Source organism: Odocoileus virginianus, chromosome 1, assembly GCF_023699985.2.
Source record: "Odocoileus virginianus isolate 20LAN1187 ecotype Illinois chromosome 1, Ovbor_1.2, whole genome shotgun sequence".
NCBI lineage: Eukaryota > Metazoa > Chordata > Mammalia > Artiodactyla > Cervidae > Odocoileus > Odocoileus virginianus.
The window spans coordinates 93574815-93584374 of record NC_069674.1 but is presented as its reverse complement, the minus strand read 5'-3'; the positions used below and the strand labels follow the sequence as shown (position 1 = coordinate 93584374).

The 9560-nt window shown below is 48.8% G+C and overlaps 1 pseudogene; it reads left to right on the top strand.

Annotated features, from left to right (window-relative positions):
• Nucleotides 1-3553: 3553 nt before the first annotated feature.
• LOC110122580 (dynactin subunit 1-like) lies at nucleotides 3554-7554 on the top strand (annotated as a pseudogene).
• Nucleotides 7555-9560: the final 2006 nt, after the last annotated feature.

Below are 9560 nucleotides of genomic sequence, written 5' to 3'. Positions count from 1 at the left end.
TTAATTTAAAAAGCAAAAACAAATAAAATAATAATGTAGTTTCTCTTGGGTTCAGGATTTGGGGATCTGTGCCATTATGAGTGGGCATGTTAGAAAGATGATCAGGATGAGCCTTGGTGGTCTAATCATACTTCCTCTAGCCCAGTCAAACCACATGTCTATTGATATCAGCAGTCCTTAGAAGAACAAGAACTGGAATCAGTCTCTAATTGGAATTTATATTAACTTTCTTTAAGTCTAGAAGTTCCCATGGGCATATTTTTAATTCAGTCTTAATGGTCATTAGCCAAGCTTTGCCCTGAATTTGTAACTTGGGTCTTTGTTCTAATTTCCAGGTCCCAAGTCCACACATTTTACTATCTTCTAGATTTATGTATTCTATGCTCATGGAGTATGGAGGAGACAGAGTTGTAATTAAACAGTAAAGAAACACTGTAGTGAGTGACAGTGAAAGAGTTAACATGACTTCCTTGGTGGCGCAGTGGATAAGAACCCACCTGCCAATGGGGGGACACAGAGTTCTATTTCTGGTCCAGGAAGATTCCATATGTTGTGGTGCAACTAAAGCCTGTGAGCCACAACTACTGAGCTTGCACTCCAGAGATCAGAGCCACAACTACTGAAGCCTGGGCACCCTAGAATCTGTGCTGTGCCACAAAAGAAGTCCCTGAGAAGCCCGCACACCATAACAAACCATAGCCACCACTCTTCACAACCAGAAAAAGGCCAAGTGCAGCAGTGAAGATCCAGCACAACCAAAAGTAAATAAATTATATTAAAATTTTTTTTTTTTAATGAATACAGAATGAAGAAAGAAAAAAATAAGAGTAAAAAAGTAGTATGAAAGCACCAGTGGCTGACTAAATTGGCCTAGACAACTCAGGAAAGCTGAGGGTCTTGCCATCTTTTAGGTGATTCACAAGACTGTGTGCATGCTAAGTCACTTGAGTTATGTCCAAAGATGACTCACCTGGAGGTTGGTTGGTTGGTTTAGCCGCTAAGTCATATCTGACACTTGCGACCCCATGGACTGTAGCCTTCCAGGCTCCTCTGCCCATGGGATTCTTCAGGCACGAATACTGGAGTGGGTTGCCATTTCCTTCTCCAGGGGATTTTCCCAACCAGGGAACTGAATCCAGGTTTCCTGCATTGCAGGCAGATTCTTGACTGACTGAGCTATAAGGGAAGCCATGGAGAAGGGTGGACAACTGTCTAGGGGAAGTGTATCTCATATGCAAAAGAATAGAGTCATGTTTCCCCAGTGGCTCAGATAGTAAAGAATCTGCCTGCAATGCAGGAGACCTGGATTCAGTCCCTGAGTCAGGAAGATACCCTGAAGAAGGGAATGGCTAACCCCTCCAATATTCTTGCCTGGAGAGAGGGGCCTGGTGGGTTATAGTCCATGGGGTCACAAAGAGTTGGACATGACTGAGTGGCTAACCTTCCCTATGTGTGTTCACAAGAGTACTAAAAACATCAGGTTTAGTGTGGCTGGAAATTTTGCACAGACAAAGTTAGAGCAAGGAAATAGAGAGAAGGCAGAAATTTAGTAGCAGAAGATAAGGTCAGTAATATAAATCAAGATCATATTTTAAGGGGCTTTTATCTTTTGGGAGGATTTATATTTTGTCCCAGGGCCCTAGAGAACCATGAGTTTTTCATTACAGAAGTTAATATTTTTTCTTAGAAATAGCTCTTCCCAGTATCTACATCTCATCTGTAGAACAGTCACAACTGGGCCAGTACCCAGTATTTACTGTAAGTTTTGAGAGGCGTTTCTGACCCAATATTTACTATGAGTTTTGATAGGTGTTTCTGAATCTTTGACATTTTAAATGGCTGGTCCCACCACCTGTTACACAAGAACGTGCTCTGGCTATCAGCTCCTATCTTCCCTCAATATCTATATCTTTTTCTCATCGCTACAGAATACAAATATACTGGATAAGCTCTCAATGAACTAATTAAGGAAATCTTTGAGAATTACATTTTCGAGATTCAAAAATTTGCACTTTAACATTTTAAAGAATTTAAACATTATGGAATTGTCTCCAAAGAGAAGTGAAACAAAATACAAGCCTTGCTGATCATAGTCATTTAGAAAGCAAGTTAAAAATAACGTCTAATCATTTTTTATTCCTTCTATATGATTATAATCAAGTTAATTCCCTTCTCTACTTTTTGGAGGTAAATGCATGTACATTTACAGGAAAGGAGTGGATTTACTCAACTGCCATCCAACAACTGTTTTGGCAGCATAGATGTTAATAACTTGTTTATCTTTATGTTTAGCATATAGAACTTTGGGCTGCAGGAGATCATTGAGGATGGAATCATTACAGCAGAAATAACTGAATTACTCCTGAACTGTTAATGGTCTTGGCTGGTTTCTTTCTCAAGCATTCCCCTCCTAATCCTCCACTCCTGTCACCACTGATGGACCAATGATCAGTTATAACTGGGCTGGATTAAGAGACACATCAACTTATAGGAGAAATATCAACTTATAATAGAAACATCAACTTCACACCTCTTTTTCTTTCATTTCAATCTTTGTAGTTTAGTCACAGAAATTATCAAAAATATCCTCTACAATTGCTTTTAAAGAAGCAAAAATGAAAGCAGTGATAACCAAAAAGGCTCTTCAACTTAACTACTTATTAATAAATTCTCCACACTTGTGTAAAAGTATTAATTTCAAAAACATTACTTTCACAAAATAATGGTAGTGCTTTTTACTCTTATGAGCAAGACTTTGCAGAGATTGTTTTCCAGAATTGAGCTACGCTGGTATTTAATAAAGGAAGTTTTACTAAGAAGACATCAAAACACCAAGTGATTACTTTTTAATTTAGTCCAAGGTAGAATTCTATAGTTTAAAATCAGTGATCCATTGTGAAATTCAATTTCCCAATTGCTTTATTTATGCATACAATTTAATGATATTTCATACAGTATACATATTCAAAATGCAGTGTGTTTCCACATAACAATATGGGACAGAATTCCAAATACACCTGAGATTTTACAACTTTTCCAAAGACAATAAGTAAGCATTCAAAAACTAATTTTGTTCTATCATTATGGATTTTGTACCATTAAAAGACCCCAAAAAATGCCATTTACTTGTGAAATATAGAAATTAATGGATTATAAAGCTTTTCCCCCTTACTGTTTTTCCCCATACATGCTATTTCAGCTACTTATTAAGAATACTAGCCTAGTTTAGATTTCTTAAAATGCACAAAAAATGTTCACTTGTCTTTCTCAATGTCCAAGTAAGTTGATAATCTCATTTGTTCATTTTTGTGGGGTGTTTTGGGGTCACAGATTAGTGAATAGTTCCTTATTTTATAAGTCAAGAGAAAAGCTCTACAAAAGGAATCTGAGTTATAGCTCTGAGAGGACAACAGAATAAAAGTCAGAAGTGTAGAAGTAGAGATGAAACATAAAACATTTCACAAGTATTTATCTAAGCAATGGTCCTAAGAGATAAGAGTATCATTTCTATAAGAATAACCACTATAAGACCTAAGCAAAAACATTAATCAACATGGTCTTCTGGTCGCCAGTGGGGCCCGGAGCCGGGCGCGGAGCCCCTGACAGTACAGACTCCCAGTGGCAGCAGAATGAGTGCCAGGCAAGTGCCCGGCCTCTGCGAGTGGGCTCCCACGTGGAGGTGATTGGAAAAGGCCACCGTGGCACCGTGGCCTATGTTGGAGCCACCCTCTTTGCTACTGGCAAATGGGTAGGTGTGATCCTGGATGAAGCAAAAGGCAAGAATGACGGAGCCGTCCAAGGCAGGAAGTACTTCACTTGGGATGAAGGACATGGCATCTTTGTGCGCCAGTCCCAGATACAGGTATTTGAAGATGGAGTGGATACTACACCAGAGACACCTGATTCTTCTGCCTCAAAGGTCCTCAGGAGAGAGGGAACTGACTCAAACCCAAAGACCAGCAAACTGCCCACCCGCCCAGCCAGCACTGGGGTAGCCGGGGCCGGTGGCTCCCTGGGCCCCTCAGGCTCAGCGTCAGCAGGTGAGCTGAGCAGCAGTGAGCCCAGCACCCCAGCTCAGACTCCGCTGGCGGCGCCCATCGTCCCCACGCCGGCCCTCACCTCTCCTGGAGCAGCACTCCCACTTCCTTCCCCCTCTAAGGAAGAGGAGGGGCTGAGGGCCCAGGTGCGGGGCCTGGAGGAGAAAGTGGGGACCCTGCAGCTGAAACGTGCAGAAGACAAGGCAAAACTGAAAGAGCTGGAGAAGCACAAGGTCCAGCTGGAGCAGGTGCAGGAATGGAAAAGCAAACTGCAGGAGCAGCAGGCTGACCTGCAGCGGCGCCTCAAGGAGGCTCGCAAGGAAGCCAGGGAGGCCCTAGAGGCAAAGGAACGCTACCTGGAGGAGATGGCTAACACCGCTGATGCCATCGAGATGGCCGCTCTGGACAAGGAGATGGCCGAAGAGCGGGCCGAGTCCCTACGGCAGGAGGCCGAGGTGCCAAGGGAACGTGTGCAAGAGCTCACTACTGACTTGGAGATCCTCAAAGCCGAGACTGAAGAGAAGGGCTCAGATGGTGCCGCATCCAGTTATCAGCTCAAGCAGCTTGAGGAGCAGAATGCCCGCTTAAAGGATGCCCTGGTGAGAATGCAGGATCTTTCTTCCTCAGAGGAGCAAGAGCACGTGAAACTCCAGAAGCTCATGGAAAAGAAGAACCAAGAGCTGGAAGTTGTGAAGCAACAGCGGGAGTGTCTGCAGGAGGAGCTGAGCCAGGCAGAGCGCACCACTGATGAGCTCAAGGAGCAGGTCGATGCTGCTCTGGGGGCGGAGGAGATGGTGGAGACGCTGACAGACCGGAACCTGGATCTGGAAGAGAAAGTGCGCAAATTGAAGGAAACGGTGGGGGACTTGGAAGCAATAAATGAAATGAACGATGAACTGCAGGAGAATGCACGTGAGAAGAACTGGAGCTGCGGGAGCAGCTAGATATGGCAGGAGCACAGGTCCGGGGTGCCCAGAAGCATGTGGAAGCAGCCCAGGAGACCGTCATGGACTATCAGCAAACCATCAAGAAGCACCACCAGCTGACTGCCCACCTGCAGGATGTGAATCGGGCTCCGACAAACCAGCAGGAAGCGTCTGTGGAAAGGCAGCAGCAGCCACCTCCCGAGACTTTTGACTTCAAGATCAAGTTTGCTGAGACTAAGGCTCATGCTAAGGCAATTGAAATGGACTTGAGGCAGATGGAGGTGGCCCAGGCCAACCGGCACATGTCCCTGTTGACAGCCTTCATGACCGACAGTTTCCTTTGGCCAGGTGGGGACCATGATTGAGTTCTGGTGCTGCTGCTCATGCCTCGTCTCATTTGCAAGGCAGAGCTAATCCGGAAGCAGGCCCAGGAAAAGTTTGAGCTAAGCGAGAGCTGTTCAGAGCAGCCAGGACTTTGAGGAGATGCAGGGGAGCAGCTCAGCTTTGCTGCTGGGCTGGTGTATTCACTGAGTCTGCTGCCGGCCACACTCCATCGTTACGAGCACACCCTCTCTCAGTGCAGTGTGGACGTGTATAAGAAGGTGGGCAGCCTCTACCCTGAGAGGAGTGCCCACGAACGCTCCTTGGACTTCCTCATCGAGCTGCTGCACAAGGATCAGCTGGATGAGACTGTCAACATAGAGCCTCTCACCGAGGCCATCAAGTACTACCAGCATCTATACAGCACCCACCTTGCTGAACAACATAAGGACAGTACCATGCAGCTGGCTGACCACATTAAGTTTACCCAGAGTGCCCTAGACTGCATGAGTGTGGAGGAGGGATGGCTACGGGCCTTCTTGCAGGGTGGGCAGGAGGCTTCAGATACTGCCATCCTGCTCCGGGACCTGGAAACTTCGTGCAGTGATACCCGCCAGTTCTGCAAGAAGATCCGGCGGCAGATGCCAGGGACGGATGCGCCTGAGATCCCAGCTGCAGTGGCCTTTGGAGCATAGGTATCCGACACACTCCTCGACTGCAGAAACCACTTGACGTGGGTGGTGGCGGTGCTCCAGGAGGTGGCAGCAGCCGCTGCCCAGCTCGTTGCCCCACAAGGGGCTGCCTGTGGCTGCCTTGGAGGACCTGGCTTTCACAGCAAGCGAGCAGATCTACGGGACCCCTCCAGCAACCCCTATGAGTGTGCAGCCCCTCATCAGCACTGTGAACAGGTTGGCCACAGCCATGCAGGAGGGGGAGTACGATGCCGAGCGGCCCCCTAGAAAGCCTCCCCCAGTTGAGCTGTGGGCTGTGGCTCTTCATGCAGAGATCACGGATGCTGAAGGCCTGGGTTTGAAGCTTGAGGGTCGAGAGACAGTTATTAAAGAGCTGGAGAAGTCACTGAAAATCAAGGGGGAAGAGTTTCAGTGAGGCCGATGTGAGGCTGAGCCTCCTGGAGAAGAAGCTGGACAGTGCTGCCAAGGATGCAGATGAGCGCATTGAGAAAGTGCAGCCTTGGCTGGAGGAGACCCAGAGGCCGCTGCGGAAGGAGGAGAGAAAGAGTTTGAGGAGACCATGGATGCACTTCAGGCCGACATCGACCAGCTGTAGGCAGAGAAGGCTGAGTTAAAGCATTGACTGAACAGCCAGTCCAAGCACACGATTGAGGGGCTCTGGGGGCCCCCTCCCTTGGGTATTGCCACGCTGGTCTCTGGCATTGCTGGGGGAGGTGCCCCTGGGCAGGCTCTGGGGTCTGTGCCTGGCCCAGGGCTGGTGAAGGACTCACCCCTGCTGCTTCAGCAGATCTCAGCCATGAGGCTGCACATCTCCCAGCTCCAGCATGGGAACAGCGTCCTCAAAGGAGCCAAGATGAAGGCATCCTTAGCAGTCCTGCCCCCTCTGCACATGGCCAAACTCTCTCTCCCGCCCCATGAGGGCCCTGACAGTGAGCTTGCCATGGAGCGCTGTATCGTAAAACCAACTAGCTGCTGGAGACGTTGAATCAGTTGAGCGCACGCACCCATGTGGTGGACATCACTCGCTCCCACCCTGCTGCCAAGAGCCCGTCGGCCCAGCTCCTGGAGCAGGTGGCTCAGCTCAAGTCCCTAAACTACACCATTGAGAAGCTCAAGGATGAGGTTCTTAAGGAGACTGTATCTCAGCGCCCTGGAGCCACAGTCCCCACTGACTTTGCCACCTTCCCTTCATCAGCCTTCCTCAGGGCCAAGGAAGAGCAGCAGGATGATGCTGTGTACAAGGGCAGAGTGACCTTCTCGTGCGCGGCTGGCCTTGGCCAGCGGTACCGGCTGGTGCTCACCCAGGAGCGGCTGCACCAGCTTCTAAATGCTTCTTCCCTCACTGCCGGCGGCTGCCCACAGCCCTCCGGGAGCCGCTCCTCCTGCTGCGTGGCCACCAGGCGGCCCCCTGGGAGAACCGCGTGTGTCAGCTCTTCCTGCCCCACTCGGCGTCACGCCCCCCCCTCGGAGCCCTGCCCCTGCCCCTTGACCCGGGTTCCCCTGGCTCCTGCCCCTGGCCTCTGCCAGAGTTCGCTGTTCAGTGGCTCCCTTCTTCCTGAGGAGCTTCGGGGGCTCTAGGGGGTAGGTAGGTTGAGACCTCCGCAACCACAGGTTGAATGAGGTCTCTCCGACTGAGGACTTCACTCCTTGATTAAAGCTGCTTCTGCTTCAAAAAAAAAAAAAATGGTCTTCTTCAAAGACCTAAAATGTACAACTCTTAGGCTAGACTTTTATTTAAAAAAATAATACTTGCTAGAAATACTAGTTACAACTGAAAGGGACATCTCTATTACATTAAAAATGAACACCACAAAATCATACAAAATAATTTGTGCTGTCAGAGATCCAGATCAAGATGGTGAAGTAGGCACATCCTGAGCTCACTTCCTCCCACAGATACACCAAAACTTCAACAGCTCTGAAAGCAACCTGAACACTAGCAGAACAGATTCTCTGTAACTAAAGGTATAAAGACATGGCCACGTCAAGGCAGGTAGGTGCAGCAGAGACACGGTCTAGTCAGGACCCACATATGCTATCAAACGCAAATCTGTATGCCTGTTGCACAATGAGGCCAAGCAATACCAAAACGCAGGTGTTTGGAGCAGAGAAAGGTCTATTGCAGGGTCATGCAAAACCCTGCAGGCTCATGCCTTAAAAATCTCTAATTCCCTAAAAGTTTTCAATAAAGCCCCTTTATAGGAAAGGTAAGGGCGAGGGCGGTTAGTTGTAAACTTCTTGGTGTCAGAAGCTTTATTCTTGAGGTCAGGTGAAGGTCAAGTCACGATGTTCCTCTAAACCTCTATCATTCTCCATTCTGACAAGAAAAGGCAAGGGCCAATGCTCAACTTTCGCCTTCCAAGGACCAGGCCCTGGTCAAGAGGTGGGGGTCCCTCTGTGGGCCTCAGTCAAGCACCCAGTCTGAGTCCTCCCACCAGTGCCCAGGTCCAGCTAAGGAGACAGATCTCCGCTGGTGGTGCCCTCAGGGCCAGGCCCCCAACCCTGCCCAGTCATCATCACTGAGGGAGCCAGGTGCCTAGGACCCAACCAACCCTCAAGTTTTTCACTCAAACTGGAGACAGTTGTTAGTATAGAACCAACAGAAATGCATGTTTTAGCAAATACCAATCCGGTGATTTCCCAGCTCACAACAATTGCCCTTCTTGGAGATTAGGCCCAGCCACACAGGCGAACCCGAAGTCATGATGTGCAATGTTCTTGCTACTTACCCTGACCTCTGGGCACCTCCTTGGAGCAGATAACTGATCTCATCTGTAGCAGTCTTCTGAAACTTGGAACAGTGAGACCAGTGCTGGTTAAAGCTGTTAGCTGAGTAGCAGCGTCCCTGCACTCCAGCTGCTGAAGCCTCCCTGAACTGCGACCCACAGAGACAGACACCGCCATTAGGTCATGGAGGTGGGGATGGGGTGACGTTCTCGACTACCTCAAGGCCTGGGCTTGGCAGTGGGTGCTCCCAGAAAAGGCTCTGGAGCAAGGAGGGACACAACCCTCAGCCTGTCTCCGGGTCTCCCAGCTCAATGGCTGGCAGAGAGCCCCCGCTCTACCTCTCACTGCTCTCTCTGCCACAAGGACCGCTGGGAGCTCACTACTGGCAGAGCCACACCTCTAACCTCCACGCTCAGGGGCTCATGCTAATGGTCTCACTAAGGGTTGAGGGCTAACAGCTGTGTGCTGTCAGGGGTGAGCAGTCCACCCCTATCACAGATGCAGTGACTCACAAGCAGGAGGAATATCACAAAGGCAGAGGTCCCCCACGAGGAGAAATGCAACGAAACTTGATAGAAAACCACTGCAGCAGTCCCGCTGAAAATAATAGTCATTTGTAGCAGAGTGGTGGCAATGGAAATAGAAATCAAGAGTCCAGGAAGCATTTTTTACAATTAGCAGGACTCAGAGATAGACTGTATTGTGCGTGGAGAGGCTGGGATGGTTAGAGTCAGTGTGGGGCATCCTGAGTTTAGAGAGCCTGTGAGATTGTTGTTCTGTTGCGCAGTCATGTCTGATTCTTCGGGATACCATGGACTAGAGCACACCACACTTCCCTGTCCTTCACTATCTCCTGA